The sequence below is a fragment of the Wyeomyia smithii genome, chromosome 2, assembly GCF_029784165.1.
Source record: "Wyeomyia smithii strain HCP4-BCI-WySm-NY-G18 chromosome 2, ASM2978416v1, whole genome shotgun sequence".
Lineage (NCBI taxonomy): Eukaryota > Metazoa > Arthropoda > Insecta > Diptera > Culicidae > Wyeomyia > Wyeomyia smithii.
The window spans coordinates 113,594,554-113,609,655 of record NC_073695.1 but is presented as its reverse complement, the minus strand read 5'-3'; the positions used below and the strand labels follow the sequence as shown (position 1 = coordinate 113,609,655).

At 38.4% G+C, this 15,102-nt stretch overlaps 2 pseudogenes; one reads left to right on the top strand and one right to left on the bottom strand.

Annotated features, from left to right (window-relative positions):
* Positions 1–2,881: 2,881 nt before the first annotated feature.
* Positions 2,882–6,556, top strand: LOC129719827 (uncharacterized; annotated as a pseudogene).
* Positions 6,557–6,740: 184 nt separating this feature from the next.
* Positions 6,741–7,918, bottom strand: LOC129719826 (uncharacterized; annotated as a pseudogene).
* Positions 7,919–15,102: the final 7,184 nt, after the last annotated feature.

Below are 15,102 nucleotides of genomic sequence, written 5' to 3'. Positions count from 1 at the left end.
TGTTCCGGTAACCAGCAACTATGTAACTTTGAAACTCACTAAATATACTAATTTTATTTGAGGGAAAACAGCATAAATTAGTCAAACTTCACGTAGAGATAAAACTCGCACAACACTCAGCGGGCCTTGTTGCCAGTCCTCAATGAGTCAAAGGAGTTATATAGGAAAATCAAGTTTTTTGATAAAAATAGATTGCATATAGTAAAAGTAAGTACTAAGAAGTTAGAATAATATAAAAACAGGGTAACTAATAGCAATTTTTCCGGCCATTAAGCAAATTGCTCGTGGAAATTTCGATTTTACAACCATTACCACTACAACGTCATCTTTTTCGCGTGTCCCATTATGATACGACAAGTTACTGGTGGAGAACTTCGGTGATTTGGCGATGCTTACAGATAATTGTTTGGGCTTTTGCTTTATTCACTTTAATTTGGAATGTATTTCTCAGAACGAAAATGTTACAAAACATCAACCGCAGCGAGAGCTTCGTTCAAATAGAATGCCATTTGGCTAACGCTGCTATCCGATGAAAGTATATTTGCAATCTTTTCCTCTACTTTTCTGATGTCTGTGTTGGGGAAACAACTCTTCTGTATATAGGAAACCTTACGAAATTGGCTATAAAGTCAAACAATAATTTGTCTACGAGTCAACGGTTATTTTATTTGTGATTTTTTCCGAGCTTTTATTTTCAAAAATCACATAATCGATTTTCGGAAAGAACATTGTTATAGAGTATAAGGAAACAATAGAATTAAATTTAGTAAATAATTTAGAAAACAAATATAAATGGAATCTGGTCAGCCTAAGGTCTTTAGGATTCAAGCCCGCTTCCTGACCAGAGCCCTCGATGTTCAGATTTATTATATAGTGCTACGTCTTTGAGAAAAGTCTTTAGAGGTATGAATTGAAATCAAAATTCATAACAGGAAATTGAATCATGTTCAAATTTAAATGCTTATCCCTTGGTTAGTTTTCAATGGATTTTTTCGTTCTTGCAACAACCGATTAGAAAAACGATAAGCGATACTATTGTACCATTAAAAGTTGTCAAGCCTGCGTTTCAAGCATATTTCGACCAATCAGAACTGAGCTGCATGCATTCATACGATTCAATAATGCTTTCCCTGGCACGGCCGACAGAATATTAAAACATAATAATCTTTGAACGTACACTTTGGGCTATACAATACCTTACTTTGGCTCAAACAAATCATTTTACTAGCGGAAGCTGCGTCGGACGTTTACATCATAGCAGCAGCAGCAGTCTTTCCGTTTAGACTGAAAGACATATGCCATGCACGGTATAACGCGGCCCATAATTCAAAAATAGGTTTGTATGCCATTTCTACCAAAATCGAGAAAACAGTTTCTCGTGATGGTAAACACCAAGCCGATTGTGAAAATATATATCTGGGTAGGCAGCAAATGTGGAACTATTTTGGATAATATTCAAAATAATTGAAAAGTTGACAAATATGCAATATGTTTCAACCTGTGGCAGTTACTGTACTTTGTTTCGTCCAACTTTCGAAAGTGTGTTGTACATAAATACACTCATCGGGATTGGCTAAAAGTCCGGAAGATGGTATTTATAGGTCAATACTTTGCGATGTCCTTCCGAGTTTAAAAGTCGTCTCTTAACCTCAACTCTTTGAACATGTCCCCGGATGAAACTCTTCTGCTCAACAATAGTTTTCTTCCAATATTCGTTGTTAAAACGGGATCTTGTTTCTTTATCTATATATTTACAAGACAGGTGACAGGACTCGCTTTTGAAAATCACAGCGTGGTGAAACTGCTTTTTTCTCTTTGTTTCAATAGCTCGAGCTTCACGCTTCCACTTCTGTTTAACCAAGCATCATGAAACAATTTTCTTCTCGTCCTTATTTGTGCTTCCGTATTGTTCCGTATTGTTTTGTTAAATTTAAAGCCATTTTTATCACCAACGAGCACGATCAAATCCACATCGTATGCATATTAGCAAAATTACACACCGGTTTGTCAACTGACCTTTCGTTTATAATAGGACACCCGAAAAAATGTGGAATGCTAAGAGATGGCGCTGTACTACCACTGGTAGTAAAATCGAAATTTCTACGAGCATTTTGCTTATCGATCGGAAAACAGCTATTAATCACCTTTTTAATACACTATTCTATATTTCTAGTACTTACTTTTATTAAGTGCAACCTATTTTTACTAAGAAACTTGTTTTTCGTATACAACTCCATTGAGTCTTACTACCATTTGTCCATGAGCCCGTGATGTTAATTTTGACAACAGTTCATAATGATGCGGGAGCTAAGTGGTCGAAGTTTCGGTTGACAGTTACTTTGTTTTTGTTTAGCATCTGCTCGATACCAGTTTTAAATAAGTGAATAAAAAATCACCCGAATTAAGAATGTGAGTGCAACCGCGGAATAATAGTGTAGTGCAATTTGTTATGGAAGCAACCAGATCCAAACTAGGAAATCCGCATTCGGCGAAATCCCGGATCGCACAAGAGGATGTCAGTAGTGGTAGAAGTAACTCGATCGGGAAGAAGCAACCCGCATTGAGCAAAAAACCAGAACGGAAGCGGGAAAAAACCGTTAACGATTAGGGCTCGACTAAAAAGCCTGCTTCCAGCGAAACGAACTAAATCTTCAGAAGATCGGGTTCAGACCCAAAAAGCGGCACTGATTTCCAGCAAGCTTTGCGATGCTACACAAAAAAAAAAAAAAACACCATAAAACCCGTCGTAGGAAACAACCGTCAACCTGGAGAAGTTCCCTTACCAAAAACCAAACAATTGTTACTTATGATACAGGTAAGTTGATAAATTCTACAAATAACTTTTGTCGTATGAGATTTCCATAGACTTATGTTGTCCTCCATGAAACGCTTCAAACGATTAGCTGTTGTGATAGCCTGTATTGTTTTAGAACATACAACAGAAGACTTATCTTCATCCATCCAAGATCTACGTACCGTAGCGCAACAGAGAGGTATTTCTCTATGTGGTTAGAAGGCACAGTTAGAACAGAGGTAAGAAATTTTTGTTTTTGAAGAGACTACGCAGAGCTGATTTTTGCCAGAGGACCACTTCTCGTCACTCCTAAAGAATCAGTGCATTAAATAATACGTTTCACGTCGTGAATTCAGTTAACTGTATGTTGGCTCTTGAAAGTTCATTTTAAGTTGATTTATTTTTAAACAGTACCCTGGCAAAAACTAACGCCTTCACTCTACAAACAGTGAAGCTTTTATTCTTATGCCATCTAAGGAGGCGTTCAATAATTACGTAAGCATTTTTTTTTCACTTTTTCAAACCCCCCTCCCCCCTTGTAAGACATCGTAAGATTTTTTGATACCCCCCCTCCCCCCTAGTAAGATCTTACTATATATACTAGATATAGATTTCTATTATAGTTTTATCATCCTCAAGCAAGCACAATACTTCTTTTCCTTTTCTATCTCTAACTCGAGTTAATCGGCCTTCCGTAATTTTTTTTATAATTTTTACCGTCCACACTTTCATGAACATGGTTTTTTGAATAGTTCCATCAACAATGTTTTTCTTATGTAAGATAATCAATTCAACCCCCTCCCTCCCCTGTAAGATAGCGTAAGAAAATCGCACAACCCCCCTCCCTCCCTACTTGCTTACGTAATTATTGAACGGCCCCTAACGCATTGCTCTGTTTTTCAGGATCAAATGGCATCGACAGTTTAAGCTCAACTCAACAAAAATTAAACCAGTAACTATAGTCCAACCTATTGATTCTACGGAGTTCACGGATGTTGAAGAGTACCATGCTTGTGTGAACGTTTGCGGCTCACGCCGTGTCAGAAACGGCTTACTTTGCAACTTCAATGCACCTCGGATTTTTCTTCACCAAAAGTTGGTTTAGGGTCCAAGCTTTCAAATGAAAATGGTTTTAAAATATACCATCGGGGAAAACTAAAATAAAATAAGTTTGAATTTTTTCACTTTTTCCATCATTTTTGCCCGTATACGGGGACGCTGAATACATTGCAACATTTGGTATTGTAACGATATAAACAGTGTCTGTATGTGTGTGTGTATGTGTAGATGACAGAGAGAGTGAGAAGGGGGGGGGGTGAATAAGGAGAAATCTGTGTAGTGTAGTAGTGTGTACAATATGATTTTTATCGATAGGAAAAGAATAATACAAAATTTTTATGATAATGTGTTTTTTTTTACTGTGGTCCCATATAAAGTGATGGCGAAAATAATATATACACTTGCAGTGTTGGTTATTTTCCATATTTGCACACTGATTTTAGTTGTTGTATGATGTCCTGCTGATATCTTTCATGCGTTTTAGGAACTTAATGATTCATCCATGTTTTAGCAGAATCAGGGTGAATAATATCAATAGTGTATTCCGAACCCCGTCCAAGTTCTTCATTTGCTGCAAAGCAAAACTCGGTTACATTAAGTTTTATAGTATCTTAGAATCTTCGGAGTTACTGGATATCCTTAAGCCAACCAGCTTTCGCAAAAATAATTGATGAATTTGCGATATCCATATACACGCTCTGTTGCGAAGCATAGCAATAAAGAAGGGATTAGGTTTGGTAAAACCATGAATCAGCTCACGAAAATAAACCACGGTTTTTTGAGTGTCCCTAAACTGATCGTGCGCTTGAAACCAAGTTTACCAAAACATCACGATTTTGTTGGATATGGTATAAATTCCTGTTTCGATCTATGTAAATGTATTCATTGTTCAAATTTTCATTACACAATTCACACATTTGTTGTGCAAAATTCGAACAAAAGTTGTGAAGGATTTTGTGCCAGCTCGATCAGACGTTGGCAGCACCCTATCAAAATTCAACAAACCTTTATGAGTGTGTAGGCCTTACTACCCAAAGCAACTTTGCATATTTTTAGAAATAAAGAAGTGACTGTGAGATAAAGAAAACATGAGTTTTAGTTTAAAATTTTATCAAATAGTATTGGCGGAATAGAATTCGAGATTCTAAAAAAATAATAGAAACCCAAATTCAATTTAAATTTGGTAAAAGGTCATTTCAGTTTTCTTTTATTTTTTTAAAATATGTTTTTGAAATACGACAATTAAGTTGCCTTAAACTCCCCTGAACAAATCAAGTGGGCACTCTTAAGAAAAAAAGTGTCTCTAGAATTTCCTCTAAAATTAGTGAAACTTACCATGGATTGATCATCTGTTCCCAGCCAGCATCGAAAGGTTTTGTAACAGTGTACGTTGCATTTATGCACTTTTTCAGGTCCTATTAGAACTAAACAATCATTGCAAGTTTTAGCGATCTTATGCTTTTTTTATATCTATCTTTCTTTCTTTCTTTCTTTCTCTCCTCTCTCACACACACACACACACACACAAACATTGCTTATAATTTAACCATACCATGAATTTCAATAAAACTAGTGTCTCCATAAATGGGCAAAAATTGTCGAAACATTAGGAAAAAATTTAAACTCGTTTTATTTAAATTTTTCCCGATAGAATATTCGAAAACCACTTTCATTTGAAAGCTTGGACCCTAAACTATCTTTTGGTGAAGAAAAATCCGAGGTGCATTGAAGTTGCATAAAAAGCTTACTCTGACACGGCGTGCGGCTGTCTCTTGACTGGTTGAATAATAACCAAGTCTGGTCTTATTTTTTCTCCAGATCTGCTCGTCAAGGATTTTTCAACGAAAAGCTTTTGAAAAAGGCCGCTTTTCTTCGAAACGTTACATATTCTCAGGTAAAAATAATAAAAACCAATTTGTGAATATAGGCAAAATTTAACCACTTACATCCACTGTACCAATTCCTTACAGGTTGACGAAACTACTTTTTTCGGATATTGTGCTGCAACCATGCGAAAGAGTACTATGTACTGGATGAAACTGGAACATAACAGTCATTCTATTTCGAAAGCTACATGTGAATGCTCCGCTGGACGGGGTAATTCAGCAGCCTGCAAGCATTTAAGAGCATTGATGATAGCTTTGAAAGATTTAGCTTGGACTGGTATGTATCTTGAAATTTCTTGCCTACCTATTGCATTGCCTTGCCTATTTTGCAATTTATGGACAAGTTGTAGGGTATCGTTCCCCGATATTTTTAAAAAAGTTGTATAAAAATAAAACAAAGTTTTTCAATCAATATTTTTTTATGGGTTGGCTAGAAACCTTTTAAATAGTAATTGCATGTTTTGTCATTTTTATGTTTTATTTTTTCCAGGTAATCTGAAGCAAAATCAAACTGGCACGGAAGTATTACGAACCTGGCATCGTCCTCCCAAAAACACTGATCGATCAATAATGCATAGTCCCATTAATGAACTATACAAACAGGCTCGATCAAATCGGTTTCCTGAGATTACGGCTTTACCTTGAAGCGATCTTACAAGAAAAATGCTCAACAGTTCCATAAACCGTGGACTTCGAATGACGGTGCATAGAAATCGATATGTCCAGCATATGACTAATTATTTCAAGGAGCACTCTTACGCCAAGCCATCATCAAATCTTGCTGACAACCTAAATGATAATGAATAAACTGTACAGAAGATATTGAGACATTACAGTAAAGTCTGCTATCGCTTGTGCTTCAAGAAATCATAATGTGTAGAGGAAATAGCAATTTGTTTGTATTAAACAAAAAAAAAAACATTATTGTATCCGATCTTAAGAAGTACCTAGTTATTTTTATTTCTTATAACAAAGATGGTAAGCTCAACTGTGCTTAATAATTAACAAATAGCAAAACGATCATTCGATACCTTTAAAATTGGTGGTCTAAAGTTGGTGAGCTTGAATAAGATTTTGATTATTTTGTCCATGTATGGAAAAGATGCGAGTGCTTCACTTTTTGAAAAATTATTTTGTAAGTTTTTGCGTAACCAATAACACGTTCAACATCGATTCGTCTTGAAGCAATAGCACGAGTTTTGAACACATCTTCTTCGTTGAGCTGGGCTCCCTTCTTATTCGGTGGTCGATTGAGGATTATCCCTTTGGAAGAAAGTCGGTCTGTTCGCTCGAAGCCACGATCAGCCAAAATATGATCACCTTCAACAAGTAGATCAATGATTCCAGAGAGCACGACAATCCGGTTATCTGATACAGAACCACCATAAGCATCACTGACAAATATTACAGTGCATTGTTCATCTATGGCAACCAGCACCTTGAAAGTATTCGTGTTCTTATATTTGGAAAATGTAACCTGTTGCAAATCCGGAGACGATGGTTTTTCGATTGGGATTTCCGTGCAATCCAATATGGCAACGTATTCGTTTTCACACCGAGATCTTAAGCTCCAAAAGTCCATCGTCTCTAATCGGTCATACAACAAGCTCATCCAGAATATAAAAATATTTCCAGCACTGCAAGCTGAAATTTTGAACAGAATCGATAGTGCTGCATACTCCCAAGCATGTCGGTTTTTATAAAAGTAAGAAGCAGTTGTTCTTTTAACGGTAGTGCATAGAAGCACCATTTCGTTTGACGGTCGATACAGATTTCATATATGAAATCGAATTGCGTTCGAGTTAGCCCAGAGAGATATAGCAGTTGTGTTTCGGTGAGGTCATCGACAACAAGAATTCCTCGCTCTTGAGTGTAGTTTTGAATTTCAAAACTGGGATGGTTTAAATCACAAAGCACGGTGGATCTAGAATATATGAACTGTTGAATATACACCATAAAAATGAAGAAAGCAAACATACTCTGGATGGTCAAACTCGATTCCTACTACTTCTTCCCGTGCTATGTTTTCGAACTTATTTCCGTTATCAGCAAAATCGATATTCACTTGTTCTGAATGTTTTTCCGGTGTACTTAAGGCCCGAATACACACACGGCGTGGCAACGCCTTCCTGGTTATAATTGTCAGTACCTTCTCAAAACCTCGTGCCGCATCGTGCATCGTGACTTCCTCACGGTCTTGTGCATCGTGCCTTACTCACGGTCTTGTGTCGCCTTCGTTGGCGAAGGCGCTGGCAACACCGTGTTGTATCATTTTCCGCTTGCTGGTAATTCTAGAAGTGAGTTACTTTATTTTTTCTTCCAGCAAACATAAACAAACATGAATTGGGTGGCATGACAAGAAGGTTAGCACACGGCGGGGTTCGAGACGGCGTGAAAGCGCCTTTTGTGTAGACGAGTGAAAGGCGGTAGATGCTAGAAGGCACGCTGGAAGGTTTCAAGAATGTACTATCAATTTTCTTCAAGAAGGCGTTGTCATGCCGTGTGCGTATTCGGGCCTTCAGTAAGGGAAGGCAGTCAAGTATGCAGCCGAAGGCAGCGAACGACTACCTCCTTCACTAGAAGGCAGTGGCGTCTCGTGGATTTGGATATTGACTGTGCACTCAAGGTTGTCCCATACAAACACCTACCCCCTCCCCTCCTCCTTCCCCAGTGGCCATCGCCAGAAATGTACATAATAAAACACATGCATTGCATTTATCTGATTTAGTATTCATATTTTCTGAAAATCTATCATTAGCTGTCATAAAAAGAATCAAATTTATTTATCGTCTTCAAACACCAGATTTATTCTTAGAAATTCTCAATTTAGCATTCATTTGTACAGCAGCGGAATTCTACGATCCGCTCTACGGGCGAATCTATCAATTATTTCATCACTGAAACCACTCTGATGTTGTAATTCGTGTAGCAAAGAACTTTCAACAGCCATCAGCATAAGCCATTTTAGCCTATTGTCTCCCATCGTTGATCGTAGATATGATTTGAGTCTTCTCAGGATTGAGAAGCTTCTTTCGACTGATGCTGTTGTGGAAGGGAGCGTCAAGACCAATCGGACAAGGCGTGAAATCTCCGAGAAGATGTCTTCAAGGTTTTTTTCCATTAGGATCTGCATGATTTCCGGTACTTTTTTTCCCGAAAATTCCTCTTTTGAGTAGAAAACTTTAAGTTCGTTTCCCAGTTTCACTTTGTCAAAACCAGTGTACCGAGAACAGATAGCATCAACCAAATCCTTAGGGAACTGCTCGCAATATCCGCTAAACTTAGAACAGTCCAGCAAACTCAAATAGCTCCGCTTGTTTAAGTCAGCAAAACGTTGGTCAAATTCAGAAATTATACGTGTGATCACTGCGTTATATTTCTTGAAGTATTGGTCGTATCGATTTCCGTCGTATGTTTCACCAGTAATTTCCAAGCATTCCTGCCAGATCGCTTTGTACTTCTTGTCCGTCTGTAAATTACTAATGTTTTCACGAGTATTTCTCACGCTTTTGCCGCATTCAATGTAGTCAAGTTCCTTCGTTTGAAGAGTTTGATACAAAATATCAGTGAACGAAAATACTGCCGAAAATACTTTCAAATAAAAGATGGTGTCAAATTCAAGCATGAAACTGTGTAACCCCCTTGCTAGGGAACAAGTTTCGCCGTCCCATTTAACGTTTCCGAGATACATTTCGCCCAAACACGTGGTTAGTTCAGAATAGTGAGCTTCTACAATATTAACCATTCTGGATGTATAAGTGCCCACTTCACTTTACAAACGTTTGGAATTTTACGCTGGATGTAGTTTTTCAATTCTGAATCTCTTTTAGGACTTTGAGTAAAGAACGAAGCCAGTGTAGACAGTGTAGTGAGAAACTTTCTTGTATCTTGGTAGTTGCAAGCGTGCAGCAAAACAAGATTTAAAACATGGGCCTTACAATGTATGTAGTCGGCATCACGGTATAATTTTTTGACGATCGCTTGCGTTCCGCCAGCAACACCCGACATAACATGAGATCCATCGTATGTCTGTGCTACCAATTTTTCAGGGGTCACGCTGAATTTTTCCAACAACGAAACTACTTCTCTGGCAAGGGCTACAGCGGTTTTGTCGTTGCTTACATCACACAAATCCACGAATCTTTCAACGGGCGTACCTACAGACGGGTTTCACAAAGATAACAATGCATTTCAACTCAATCCTTTTCATTACACAAAAAATACTATTAATTTTACTTACCATCTTTCAAACAATATCGAAAAGTCGTAGCCAACTGAGATTTTCTCGCAACATCAGTGGTTTCATCGACCATCACAGAAATAAATTCAGCATTTTGCACTTCCCGGAAGATTTCTTCAATCATAAAAGATCCAATGACTTCTATAAGCTCGTTCTGAATGGAAGCGGATGTTCCCGAAAACACTGAATTGTTGTTGACGAAATCAGCGAAGGCCACGTCTCTGGATGCTATGAATTCACAGAGATCCTTATAGTTGCCTTTATTGACGGAATCGTGTTGTTCGTTATGACCTCGAAAGCTTAGACCATGCGAGCCAAGGAAACATGTTAAATCAATCAATGTTGTCATTCCTTCCCTATTTCTTTTCACTTGAGCGTTATGGTTTTTCCTTGCAATTTCGTGTGCATGATCCAGCGCCTCATCAATCCTCGTTCTTCCAAACGTGCGGTGTGCCATAGCGTTGTTAATATGCTCTTTAGTCGCTGCATGCCCCTTCATGGCCGAGGAAAGATGGTTCAAATCTCCATATCCATCCTTTATCCACACGCATTTATCACTAGGATTTTGAAACAAGAGACACGGCCAGAAAAATAGTTTACCACGTGTCTGTGAGCCGCACAGCCACGTTGCATCATAAGCGTTCACGTTAAATTTTCGTGTAATTGTCTTTCCACTTCTGACAAACGTTGACTTGAGATTTTCTAGCTTTGGTCGAGGAACTTGCATTTTTGTGATCAAGAGCTTTTCTTCAACAGATCGCCTTACGAATGGCTTGACTAGAAGGTCTTCAACAAGATCTAGCTCCATATTTATTTTAACGTACTGCACTTGCCTCTTAAAAAGTACTGAATGAAAATCATTTCATTCTACCACCCAGGCAATACAACATCGCGTGTGTGTTACATATATACAATGCCACCGAGCGTATTTTCAGTAGCCAATACTAACACCGGCCTTAGGCCCTTGTCATGCAGAATGCGGCGAGACGCGAATAGCGTCGAAACAGTTCGGGATTTTCATTGTTAATATTATTCCTCACCGTGAGAAAAGACACTTGTCGCGTATTGCCGCATACTGCATGGCGAGAGCCTCCCTCAGGCCTCTGTCATGCCGAGTGCGGCGCGGCGCGAGCTGCGTCTCTTCTCACGGTGAGGAATAATATCAGCAATGAAGACTCACGCGCGTCAGAGCAGATCCCGAACTGTTTTGCCGTAGTTCGCGCCGCGCCGCACTCGGCATGACAGAGGCCTCAGTTTCCTACCTATCCCTTCTCTGATGAAGCAGCATTCAATACTTGCGGAGAGTGTACAACGTTGTCAAATTTCAACGCTCTCCGTGTTTGCTCTCATCTCTTCAAGTTCACTGACGGGAGTGCACGGAATCAACACTAACACACCGGTCTTGAAACCAAAACCACTTGCCACACGCGTAAACGCTCGGTATGTAGATACATAACAATATTGTGTACATTGAAAAGTGCACTGCGCAGAGAGATTTTGGGTCTGTTTTATGTCTCAGGTTCTCATCACTCATTGATTTCCAGAGTTAACTTAAGGTAGAGTGGGTAAAGCATGGTCACATGTATTTTTTTATTTTGTGCACTAGAAATGGTACACAGCGAGCAATACTAGTTGATCATTGATACTGTTTGATGGATTTTTTTAGCTTTTGACTTTTGTTTGATATTCTTGAAATCGGCCCCCACCCACAACACCTGGTGTAGTGCACGTAGTGCACAATAGGACGAGACGCCACTGCTAGAAGGCACAGCTAGAAGGTTCTGGTCGAAAGGCGTCCCAACGGAAGGCGCGATTATGCATTCTAATTTGTATGGAGAAGGCATCATTACGCCGTGAGTGTATTCGGGCCATTAGTGTTTGACAAGTCTTTCCTAAGTATGTTTTGGTTTGCTTGGATTTCTGAACAATATGGGATGCATTTGTACTGGGGTGAGGTGGGTAGTTTTCTTTGTTTATCAAAGCTGTATGTGTTTGGTTCTACTTTTCCGTTCTTGACTATAACATACACAGTTTGAATGGAAAGCATTTCTGGAATGGAAATATGGCTTTAGGAACATGCCTAGATGGTTGGGTGCTCAACACACACCATACGATTCAATATCGCTGTATGGTTCCGAAGCAGATTTATATCCGGGAAAACATTGAATTTCAATGTTCAAACTTCTGAAATAACAATTTTCACAGCATTTTATCTCACTGTGCAACTTTGGTTGACTGTGCTCTACAGCACTGAACACAACAGCTGGAAGGCATTTTCCACTCGAAAATGGATTGTTTTTCACAATAACAATATATTTTACGCGGATATCAACAATGACGACACACTTGGTAAAGGTCAAAACGTTTTGATCTTCAGCTGTCAAATGATATCGGTACGGCTGTAAACGATACAAAGAAAAGAACCGAGGGGGTGGCAACTCTATTTCGATCTTACACGTTCAACTGAAGACCACAAAGCGGGAGTGTATTTTTGAAACAGTTCTATACAGAGCCCGTTTTTAATTTGTTTTACTTTTGATCGCGATCGTTCGACTGACAAAACACTGGGCAATGTTTGTGTGAAAACCAGAAACTGCTGGATGCTAAGTTTCTCAAAATCGAATCGCATCAATTTTGATAGGAACGGCGCCAGAAATTTTGGTTCATGAGACAAAACCGCTTTAGCGTCTCCCCGGTATTATCGGATGTGTACAACACTCACAGCCAAGCAACGACGTCTAATGCATTTGTTTGGTACTATTGATAGTTTCTATTTTTTTTCAACAGATGGCACCACTAACAAACAGTAGCGCCCACTGCTGTGATTTATCGGCAGAAACTAGCGGTGGTGTCCTAATTAAAAACGGCTACTGCGTTAAGCGCAGTATGCAGTTCAAAAAGGAATTAATTTTCCTATCTCAATCCCATGTAAAATTCAAGCACTGAATCAGGCAATGAAATTTCTTCTTGTAGCTAGTACGCAGCTAAAAAGAAATCATAAACTGAAAGGGAAAAGAAAGTTCACTTGCTGTGAACACTACTGTGAAGCAAAATGTCACTTGTTCTTATACGGAATAATGAACACTGGCATTATTCAGATACTGAAAGTGTCAGGCAGTTGGTTGGTCATCTCACACCCAGCGATGCCAGATTGGAAGACATTAGCCTACATTCGAAATATTTTTCACGTTATAGTTACCGGAGAAGTTACGTGAATATTTTCCACTATCGTTTTCTAGTAGATTCTACGTGATTGTCATTTGAGTTCATCACGGCTTGGTGAGATGAATTATCCTTTGAAACTTATTCAGTAGATGCATGCATTTCATGTGAGTTTCACGTAGAATTCAGTGATTTATTACGCAACATATTTTGATAATTTCTAAAACCCGTTTCCTAGCTCATAAAAATTAGAGAAATGAATGAAAATTGTACATTTCGTAAAATGTGATTGCTATCAGATATCATACAGGTATGCAAATTCGTCAATTCGTAAATGAATAAAACAACATAAAAACTGTTAAATATTACGACATTCCCGGGGATTGGTCTTGTCCGCTGCAGTTGTTTTTCAGGTAACTCTTCCACCTTTGAACTGAAGCTGTGTGAAACCTGTAAGCTCAAGTTTCGAGTTTATTAGGATTTTTCGAAAATTCACTTAATTGCAAGCCATTCAGAAATTCTGTTTTATGTTCAGAATCAGACAACAGCTTCGCCATTTTGATTTCTGGTTATTTTCGCACAGAGAATTCACGCGATACATCCTGTTTGATGTTGTCAAGTTCATGTAGATGGTATGTGATTAACCAAGGTATGCTTGAGATTTTCACGTAGATGTTATGTTTGTCACATAAATCATGCAAAATGACAGAAAATGAACAAGTATAGGAACTTTCACGTAACAATAACGTGAAAAATATTTTGAAGACATCCATTTTTGTGGCGACAGCGTGAAGACATTGGAGAAAACATGTGAAGACATTGAAAAATCTGTGAATGTTCGAGTGTTCTAGAAGAAAGGAAATACTACAAGGTATACAGCCCTAGGAGTTGTATGAAATGGTGACGTAGGACTAAATATATAATATATGCTAAACTAAATATTATTATATGCTGCGCTAAACTGTTCATAGGTAACACTACCGTTTATTTTTGATAGTCGTTATTTTAAAACTAACGATGCATGAATACACGAACATTTTACACTAGTAGTAGTTGCGAAAGTTCTCATAACTCTTATCTTCAAGCATCTATAGTTCTGAAAAGAACCGATTCCATAATACTCAGTTAGAAATTCGTGCTACTGAACGCTGATAATCGCACCATGAATATTTTGTTGGCCGCGCATAAAATTTTCTCTCCGCTGTGCCCTCCAGTAGCTGTGCCAGCAAAATATCCTGCAGCGAACGAGGGTAACTGTTGCTGCCGTATGCAAAATAAAGGTATAACATGTTCCGCAGTGCCTGGAAGTTGACTCGTATGCAGCTCTCGTTTCTCAATGTCGCGTACCTTTAACAGCTGCACTGCTCTCGCTTATGTGTAACAAACTAAACTGAAGCTGAATTTTCTACACGCAGTCTTTTGTATCGAGTTCAGAGCAGATTTTTGCAATTAAGGCGTGGTTACGTAGCTTCGAGAAAGAGGAACAAACCAAAACACCTTCGATACTACTGAGTGATTTTCATAAGCATCAAAAGAAAGTTTTTGCTTTCCCGATGCGCAAATCACTCTGGTTCTTAGATTAACTAATTTTCGTTTCTAATATTTGCCTGATAACGGTGTTCGAGTGGGCACGAACATACAATTAAACCGGAAAATCACTCAATTTAGCAGTGTAATGTCTTGATATGAGGGTTATATCTTGTTGTGATAAACTATTCATAGGCAACACTACCGTTTATCTCTGGTGCGCCCTGGTCGTTATTGTAAAAATGAATATTTAGAAATAGATGAACATTTCACACTAGTAGTAGTTGTGAAAATTCTCATAACTCATATCTTCATCATCTTATAGTTCTGAAAAGAACCGATTTCATAATCTTCAGCTCGAAATGTAGCTACAGAATGCTGATGATCACACCACCACCGGTAGCATCGATTATTTTGTTGGCCGCGTATAAAAT